The sequence below is a fragment of the Anolis carolinensis genome, chromosome 2, assembly GCF_035594765.1.
Source record: "Anolis carolinensis isolate JA03-04 chromosome 2, rAnoCar3.1.pri, whole genome shotgun sequence".
Classification (NCBI taxonomy): Eukaryota; Metazoa; Chordata; class Lepidosauria; order Squamata; family Dactyloidae; genus Anolis; species Anolis carolinensis.
Window position 1 is genome coordinate 323895012 of NC_085842.1, and position 10751 is coordinate 323905762.

General features: G+C 40.0%; 1 long non-coding RNA gene across 1 annotated transcript; it reads left to right on the top strand.

Moving 5' to 3' along the window:
* The first annotated feature begins 216 nt into the window (after positions 1 to 216).
* LOC134296820 (uncharacterized) lies at positions 217 to 7102 on the top strand. Its single transcript, XR_010003684.1, has 3 exons — positions 217 to 296; positions 1796 to 1872; positions 3788 to 7102. It is a non-coding gene; the product is annotated as an uncharacterized LOC134296820 (long non-coding RNA).
* The last annotated feature ends 3649 nt before the right edge of the window (positions 7103 to 10751 follow it).

The window sequence follows — 10751 nt, forward strand, 5'->3', positions numbered from 1 at the left end:
GGTCTGGCCAAAACATCAGAGAAGGGGACATGTCTTCCTTCAATTTGGGCACTAAACTCCTATAGGTGCAGCCTAGAATTGCATTGGCTTTTTCAGCTGCTGCATTACACTTCTGGCTCATGTCCACCTTGTGGTCTCCTAAGACTCCCTTTCTCTTCATCTGTTTCCAAGCGAGGTCCTACCATGCTGTCTCTGTCCTCTCTCTGTCCTTAGGGAGGAGACCTGCTTGGGCTGAAGGAAGGCCTGGACACTGGCAGCTGGGCGCTGGACTTTGACTCAGAGTCCATGAATGACGAGTGAGTACGGGAACCTTTCTCCCCGGCGGATCTGGCCCCGTCACAGGGTTTCCCAGCAGCAGGGAGAAGCAGGGCATCTTGGGGATTCCTTTCACTTTGGGACTTGGGTGCAGGAAGTTCATCTTGCCAAGAACGCCGGAGAATTTGATGCACAATGCCAGCCATGTTCCCTATGTGAAACACGGGCTTAGAAGAAGGTTGAAAGTAGCAAAAGGGGTCAGTTTGTGGAGCTCCACTATAAGAGAATCCTAGAATTGAAAGGGACTCCAAGGGCCATCCAGCTCAACCCCCTTCAGCCATGTAGGAAAAGCACAAGCAAAACCCTCCCAACAGATACCCATCCAGCCTCTGCTTATAAAGCTCCACAGAAGGCAGCTCAAACCCAAATTACTATGCTCAATATGAATTGCACCATCCAGCCATGCAGGAACACAAAGAACCCTCAACAGATGGCCATCCAGCCTCTGCTTAATGTGGGCCCCCTCTCCACCCCAGACTCAACATTGCACTATGATATCTCCTCAAATGGCCAGTCCATTGCAATTGCAACAAGGAGGCCTACGAAGAGGAATTTGCATTGGGATGCACTGGGTTCCTTCTGGTCTCACGATGTGGTATCATTGGTTTGCACCCATCTATGGAGATATGTTCCAGTTTTAATCCTTGCTATGGCACTGCAAAGGAAAAGGAAGAGGGGCTCTCACAATGCAATGGGGGAGGGTTTGTTTTTTTTTGCAAAAGGAGGAAGAATATACTAACCTTTGCAGGGCCCAACGAAACAAAACATGCACAAGGTGGACTTCTGGTGATGGTGATTGCATTTTGCATAGAAAATATCGCTGGCATCCTATTGGAGGCACATACAGACACATGTGACTTCACAGAGTTGTCACATTTTTGTCACATGTGTAACACTCATGTTCTGCTTGAAGTCATAAAAGGAGAGTTAGGCCTGTTGTGCCATTGCTATGCATTGATACGCATTGGACACAGATGTGCATTGCATGCTGCTTATGGATGTGCCAGGTTGTCCATGAAACATTGCGCCTCAATGCACGCTGCACACTTAGTTGTGCTTGAGGTCAAGAAAGGAGAGTTAAGCCTCTTGTGCCATTGCTGTGCATTGAAACACATTGTGCACAGATGTACATTGCACGTTGCTCATGGATGCACCTGGCTATTCATGCGACACTGCGCCTTGATACACACTTAGTTGTGCATTGTTGCAATTCCATAATGAGATGCTGCATCCCGTAGGACTAGGCAATGTCTCCCTGACCTGGGATCCTGGCCCATGTTTTCTGCACAGGAACATGGACAAACCTCCTTCCAGTGCCTAAACAAAATGAAGAAAACAAAATCTAAACAAGACGAAGAAAGAGAGCAAGGTTCTGTGCTTAGTGCATGGCTGCACACATGTTTCAAGCTGACTTGTGGGCTCTGGGGATGCCAGTGACGTCTCTCCTTCCCTCCTTCCCTCTCTCTGGTGCATTTCCTAGGATTTACTGGGGCTGCTTCTACTTCTTCCCTTGCTTCAGGATGTGCAGGAGGGACAAACGGGGGCAGCCGTAACGCGGTACGTACACGGGGTCCTTGAGTGTGTGAGCAATGGGCGATTCCTACTCTGGCGGAGGTCAGGCTGGATGGCCTTTGGGGTCCCTTCCAATTTCATAAGTCTATAACACATGTGTCTGCAGGCCCCGTTCGGCTCTTCATGTCCTTTTATGCAGCCTTCCTCCAGATGCTGGATGTCAACTCCTGCTTTCCTCATCCTCAGGCATTATCATGACTAGAGCTGATGGGAGTTGCGATACAATAACATCCAGAAGGCTGCAATTTGTTCTGTACGGTCAGGATAGTTGGGTTTGGATTGAGTCACGCTTATGGATATGATGCCTCACTTCAAAATGTCCTGTTCACCTATCTTTCCCCAACCTCAGAGCCACAAGAGCTGTTGGGTTGCAGTTCCCATTATCCCCAGTCCAGATAACCAAAAGTGATGGGAGTTGTCACCCAATAACGTCTGGCTGCTATGCAAAATAATTACAGTGTGCCCTCTGTTTTTAGGGATTCTCTCTCCAACAGCCAAAGTATAAACTAAACATAGTACAGTAGAGTCTCGCTTATCCAACGTTCTGGATTATCCAACGCATTTTTGTAGTCAATGTTTTCAATATATCGTGATATTTTGGTGCTAAATTCGTAAATACAGTAATTACTACATAGCATTACTGTGTATTGAACTACTTTTTCTGTCAAATTTGTTGTATAACATGATGTTTTGGTGCTTAATTTGTAAAATCATAACCTAATTTGATGTTTAATAGGCTTTTCCTTAATCCCTCATTATCCAACACATTCGCTTATCCAACATTCTGCCAGCCCGTTTATGTTGGATAAGTGAGACTCTACTGTATTAGTAGTAGTAGTAGTAGTGGTAATGGTAGTAGTAGTTGTGGTAGTAGTAGTAGTGGTATTAGTAGTGGTGGTAGTAGTAGTAGTGGTAGTAGTAGTGGTGGTAGTAGTAGTAGTAGTAGTGGTATTAGTAGTGGTGGTAGTAGTAGTGGTAGTAGTAGTGGTAGTAGTAGTGGTGGTAGTAGTAGTAGTGGTGGTATTAGTAGTGGTGGTAGTAGTAGTAGTGGTAGTAGTAGTGGTGGTGGTAGTAGTGGTATTAGTAGTGGTGGTAGTAGTAGTAGTGGTAGTAGTAGTGGTGGTGGTAGTAGTAGTAGTGGTATTAGTAGTGGTGGTAGTAGTAGTAGTAGTGGTATTAGTAGTGGTGGTAGTAGTAGTGGTAGTAGTAGTGGTAGTAGTAGTGGTGGTAGTAGTAGTAGTGGTGGTATTAGTAGTGGTGGTAGTAGTAGTAGTGGTAGTAGTAGTGGTGGTGGTCTAGCTGTCCAGAGAGGTGTAGGGATAAAGACAACTTCTATGGAAGTTCTTGTATAGTTTCTAATCAGTATTGTTTTTACACCAGGCCACAACCACACTGCTGTATGAACTACATGATGAAACCTCATTACATGGCAGTGTAGTTCTGACCTGAGTTGCTACCCTTGAGTCTCATTAGTGGCAGCTATATGATTCAAGTTAAAACAGTGGTAATAATAGTAGGCATGATAATAATATCAAGTATTGATGCCTCACTAAACTACAGGTCTCAGGATTCCATAGCATTGAGCCATAGCAGTTGAAATAGTGTCAAAATCACGTTAAATCGGAAGTGTAGATGCACCACGACCTGGGGGTGGACTAGATGACCCCTGGGTGTCCTTCTGCCTCTCTTATGCTGATTTTTTTTTTAATTTGAGAGGTAAACATTGAAGAAAAGAAGGCCTGTAAAAGAAATCTGGATCTTAGAGCAACCTTCCTTCATTGTGTTGTCCTTCAACCCCCCGAGAGACCCTTTGGGAATGATGGGAACTGTAGTCCCAAATCTCAAAGGATTCCATAGATGTTCATGGAGTTGACCTCTCGCATTCCCCGTCTTTTTGCAGATCCCAAAGGATGCCTCGAAAGTCGCCTTCCTCCCTCGAATTTCCCTGTTGCGCTGGTCGTCCAGATATATTTTCGCCCCAAAAAGATGGAAGTCGGTGCCATGCTTGGATATTTTAAAAGTGTGGAACCACCCTTTTTGTTGTTGTTGTTGTTGTTTCCAGCCCTTGAAATAACCTCTCCTTCCCCATCATCACACTATGGGAAGGGTCAGCTTGGATGGGTCTCTTCTATTTTCTGACAGCAGGGGGCGACAGACCCCAGGGATGAGGTCCACTTGCAACACAATTTCTGCTGGATCTGCACTGCCCTATCATTCAGTTTGAACCCACATTATAAGTAGATAGGTATATAGGTAGGTAGGTAGGTAGGTAGGTAGGTAGATAGATAGATGAATAGACAGATGAATAGATAGATAGACAGACAGATGAATAGATAGATAGATGAATAGATAGATAGATAGATGAATAGACAGATGAATAGATAGATAGATAGATAGATAGATAGATAGATAGATAGATAGATAGATAGATAGATAGATAGATAGATAGATAGATGAATAGACAGATGAATAGATAGATAGATAGATAGATAGATAGATAGATAGATAGATAGATAGATGATAGATAGACAGACAGATGAATAGATAGATAGATGAATAGATAGATAGATAGACAGATAGATGATAGATAGATAGATAAATAGATGAATAGATAGATAGATGAATACATAGATAGATAGATGAATAGATAGATAGATATAGATAGATAGATGAATAGATAGATAGATGATAGATAGACAGACAGGTAGATGAATAGATAGATAGATAGATAGACAGACAGACAGACAGATAGATGATAGATAGACAGACAGGTAGATGAATAGATAGATGAATAGATAGATGAATAGATAGATAGATGAATAGATAGATAGATAGATAGATAGATAGATAGATAGATAGATAGATAGATAGACGATAGATAGACAGACAGGTAGATGAATAGATAGATAGATGAATACATAGATAGATAGATGAATAGATAGATGAATAGATAGATAGATATAGATAGATAGATGAATAGATAGATAGATAGATGAATAGATAGAGATAGATAGATAGATAGATGAATAGATAGATGATAGATAGACAGACAGACAGGTAGATGAATAGATAGATGAATAGATAGATAGACAGACAGACAGACAGATAGATGATAGATAGATAAATAGATGAATAGATAGATGAATAGATAGATATAGATAGATAGATAGATAGATAGATGAATAGATAGATGAATAGATAGATAGATAGACAGACAGACAGACAGATGAATAGATAGATAGATGAATAGATAGATAGATAGATAGATAGATAGATAGATAGATACAGACAGTCAGACAGATAGATGATAGATAGATAGATAAATAGATGAATAGATAGATAGATAGATAGATAGATAGATAGATAGATAGATAGATAGACAGACAGACAGGTAGATGAATAGATAATGAATAGATAGATAGATAGATAGATGATAGACAGACAGACAGGTAGATGAATAGATAGATAGATAGATGAATAGATAGGTAGATAGATAGATAGATAGATAGATGAATAGATAGATAGATATAGATAGATAGATGAATAGATAGATAGATAGATGAATAGATAGAGATAGATAGATAGATAGATAGATAGATAGATAGATAGATAGATAGATAGATAGATAGATGAATAGATAGATGATAGATAGACAGACAGACAGGTAGATGAATAGATAGATGAATAGATAGATAGATAGACAGACAGACAGATAGATGATAGATAGATAGATAAATAGATGAATAGATAGATGAATAGATAGATATAGATAGATAGATAGATAGATAGATAGATAGATGAATAGATAGAGATAGATAGATAGATAGATAGATGAATAGATAGATGATAGATAGACAGACAGACAGGTAGATGAATAGATAGATGAATAGATAGATAGACAGACAGACAGACAGATAGATGATAGATAGATAGATAAATAGATGAATAGATAGATGAATAGATAGATATAGATAGATAGATAGATAGATAGATAGATAGATGAATAGATAGATGAATAGATAGATAGATAGACAGACAGACAGACAGATGAATAGATAGATAGATGAATAGATAGATAGATAGATAGATAGATAGATACAGACAGTCAGACAGATAGATGATAGATAAATAGATGAATAGATAGATAGATAGATAGATAGATAGATAGATAGATAGATAGACAGACAGACAGACAGGTAGATGAATAGATAATGAATAGATAGATAGATAGATAGATAGATGATAGACAGACAGACAGGTAGATGAATAGATAGATAGATAGATGAATAGATAGGTAGATAGATAGATAGATAGATGAATAGATAGATAGATATAGATAGATAGATGAATAGATAGATAGATAGATGAATAGATAGAGATAGATAGATAGATAGATAGATAGATAGATAGATAGATAGATAGATGAATAGATAGATGATAGATAGACAGACAGACAGGTAGATGAATAGATAGATGAATAGATAGATAGATAGACAGACAGACAGATAGATGATAGATAGATAGATAAATAGATGAATAGATAGATGAATAGATAGATATAGATAGATAGATAGATAGATAGATAGATAGATGAATAGATAGATAAATAGATAGATAGATAGGCAGACAGACAGACAGATGAATAGATAGATAGATGAATAGATAGATAGATAGATAGATAGATACAGACAGTCAGACAGATAGATGATAGATAGATAGATAAATAGATGAATAGATAGATAGATAGATAGATAGATAGATAGATAGATAGATAGATAGATACAGACAGTCAGACAGATAGATGATAGATAGATAGATAAATAGATGAATAGATAGATAGATAGATAGATAGATAGATAGATAGATAGATAGATAGATAGATAGACAGACAGACAGGTAGATGAATAGATAATGAATAGATAGATAGATAGATAGATAGATAGATGATAGACAGACAGACAGGTAGATGAATAGATAGATAGATAGATGAATAGATAGGTAGATAGATAGATAGATAGATAGATAGATAGATGAATAGATAGATAGATACAGACAGACAGATAGATAGATAATAGATAGATAAATAGATGAATAGATAGATAGATAGATAGATAGATAGACAGACAGACAGACAGACAGACAGACAGGTAGATGAATAGATAATGAATAGATAGACAGACAGACAGACAGATAGATAGATAGATAGATAGATAGATAGATAGATAGATAGATAGATAGATGATAGACAGACAGGTAGATGAATAGATAGATAGATAGATGAATAGATAGGTAGATAGATAGATAGATAGATAGATAGATAGATAGATAGATAGATAGAAAGATGAATAGATAGATAGATAGATAGATAGATAGATAGATAGATAGATAGATAGATGAATAGATAGATGGATAGCTATAGATAGATAGATAGTGTAAGCCCATACAATGCAGTTTAACTACACAGAACTCCTTTATATAGGTCTACACTTCCCACATTATGCAGTTGATCTCCAATATGTGAACTACTGAAGGGAATCTGGGGGTGTTTTTCTCTTCTTCTTTCCTTCCTTTTCCTTTCTTTTCTTTCCCTCCTTCCACTACTTCCATCATCCAGAAGCAAGGGCTGAAATCGAGGCTACATCAGCAGTAGTATGTGCATCTACACTGTAGAATTAATTCAGTTTGACACCGCTTGAACTGCCACGGCTTGATTTCATGGGATCCTGCAAGCTCATTTTGCAAGGCCTTTTGTCTGCTCTGGCAAAGAGTACCACCAGCACTTTAGCAAACTACAACTCCCAGGACTGGACAGCACTGAGCCATGGCAGCAAAAGTGGTACAAAGCTGCATTTAATCTACAGTGTAGCTGCACCCCAGATCAAGGACTGTGTGGATACGGAAGAGTTGGTTTTTTTGTTTGTTTCTTTTTTTGTGTGTGTCAGGAGCGACTTGAGAAACTGCAAGTCGCTTCTGGTGTGAGAGAATTGGCTGTCTGCAAGGACGTTGCCCAGGGGACATTGCCCGGATGTTTTGATGTTTTTACCATCCTTGTCCTCACATGGGGAGCTAGAGCTGATAAAGGGAGCTCATCCGCGCTCTCCCCAGGTGGGATTCGAACCTGGCAGCTTTCAGATCAGCAACCCAGCCTTCAAGTCACGAGGCTTTAATCCACTAAACCACCGGAGGCTCCACGGAAGAGCTGTATTCTGTTCATGATTATGGAAGTCCCTTGATCTGGACCCTGCCTTCTTGTTTTGCACTGCCATGCATTATGCGCCAATGTTCTGTGCATCTTTTGGATTGTGCAAACAGGCCACTTTGTGGAAATTTCGTGAACATAGGTCTCTGGGGAAGAGTAATACAGAAAGTGCCCCTTGGCCACTCAAATTGCAGGCCATTCCCTTGGCTTCTGTCAGTTGCAACTTGCAAAGCTTGCCTTTTGGGATGGCAAGCCCCAGAAGCCTTTCGAGAGGCTAACCACTTCATCACATACAGTAGAGTCTCACTTATCCAACGTTCTGGATTATCCCACGCATTTTTGTAGTCAATGTTTTCAATACATTGCGATATTTTGGTGCTAAATTCGTAAATACAGTAATTACTACATAGTATTACTGCGTATTGAACTACTTTTTCTGTCAAATTTGTTGTATAACATGATGCTTTGGTGCTTCATTTGTAAAATCATAACCCAATTTGATGTTTAATAGGCTTTTCCTTACTCTCTCCTTATTATCCAACATATTCGCTTATCCAACATTCTGCCAGCCGTTTATGTTGGATAACTGAGACTCTACTGTAACTTAAATTCCACTGAGTTCTACACTTAAAATCTGGTATTCCACTGGGTTCACTACATTCGTTTTGGTTAAAGTGCAGTTTGTGAGTCTTTTAAACGTGGAGGGCAGCATTTTTTCCCCCAACATAACAGGAAATTGCCGGCATCCAGGAAATTGATTTTTCTCAAAACACCAACTGTTTTGCCAAATTTCGAATGAAGTAGCCCTCGTTGCGCTCAGGTCAGAATCACCCAATTTGTGGGAGAAGTCAAAATAAGCTTTTTCGGGCAATTTCCGGCATTTCCTTTTGCTCCCCAAGCAGGAAGGTTTGGTGGTAAGCTATCTCATAATGCTTCTACTTTGCAAAAAATAAAATAAAATAGCCTTTTAGGGCCAAATGTCTGCAGTGTGGAAACCTCTTCATTGAAAAGTACACAAGACATCTTGAAGGGACCATAAGCCAGAAAATAGAAAACTTGCATATATAGCTTTGCCTCTGCATATATCATATCATCCTTTTTATATAGACCATGTAAACATTTTGCATGAACCAAAGTAGTACTGAAACATGGGGCCTGTGCCCCTCCCTTCTTGTGGGCTGGTGCTTTTCTCCAGAATGTTCTGAGAGAAGAAAGCTCAGAGTAAACTAAACAAGAGGTCACAGACACTACCTGTGCCAAAGAAGTGAGGAAGGTGAGGAAGACCATCAGCAATTGGTCAAATTTTGATAAGCCAAGATATATATTCTTTGCTAACTGCGACACACTTCAAAGCGGCCATTTACATGGTACAGACCTTTGTGGGTGTGTACAGCTGTTTTGCCTTATCATAGTTATGATAACAATAAAAGGCTTGTTTTCTTTTTTTCACTCTTTTTGGGATCCTCTTTTTTCCTCCCTTTGAATGCACTGAACGGACTCAGGTGTGATGTCTCATGGGCCTTGTAGTCCCGTTCCTAGTGCTATTGTGGCAGACGAGGAGGAAAACATGGGATTTCCACCGGTTCAGCTTGAATCGGAGCCTCTCCACCTGGAGGATGTTTGTCCTCAGGAAGTTAACCAAACAAGCCTTGGGCAGAATTCTCCCCCGTTTTCCCGAAAGGACAATTATAATAGAGATAGAGGAGTCAGGGAGGCAAATCGCCGGAGTCTCAGAATCGCTGCCAAACAACTAGCTGATTAGGTCTGCTTCCCTTGGGAAAGTCTAAGGAGTCATGCATCTGGACAGAGTTGGGTTTCGCTTCTTGTTCTCCAGGGAAAGTGTTCTGTTGGCGGGAAAACAAGACCCTATATAGGGGTTTTGCCGCAAGGGGAACCTTGCGGAGTCAATTGATCAGCTTGAGAGAGAGATCGTGTGTGGACTTCGTATTCCTTGTTCCCTGCTTCCCGGATCTAGTTTCAAGTCTTGCCTTGTCTCACGTTTTGCCACGGACCTTGTTTCATGCTTCATGTTGCCACATTTCAAGTCTTTGATCCAGCCAAGAATCAAGCTCATGTTCTAGCCTTGTTGTCAAGCTTCAATGGACTATAAGACCTTGTCATCTCCCCACACTATTGTTTGGCAAAGTGTGTGTTTTGGTTAATGGATTATAACTTTGGACTCTAATATCTTATATTGGACAATATTTTCCTGGACTATATTTGGCCTTTCCTGAAAGGTCTGCTTCTGAACTATATTCTTCACTTGTTTTTATTGACTTTATATATTTCTTTAATAAAGATATTAGATAGAATCTGGTCTCTGCGCATGGTTATTGGTGCTCTGCAGCCTGGGTCCTGACATCAGGGGCAAGTCTCTTACGAACTGAGTGCACTAAACAGTGTGATTAAAAAGTAGGGAAAAGCCACATTTTATTACGAAATTGAGTTAGACCGAACTCTCTCCTTCTGAACACTTCCCAGGGGCCGGGCTGTGGCGCAGCTGGCGAGTAACCAGCTGCTATAAATCACTACTGACTGAGAGGTCATGAGTTCGAAGCCCGGGTGGGGTTAAGCCTCCGACCATTAAAAAAAAAAATAGCCCCGGCTTGCTGTTGACCTAGCAGCCCCAAAAGACAGTTGCATCTGTCAAGTAGGGAAAATTTAG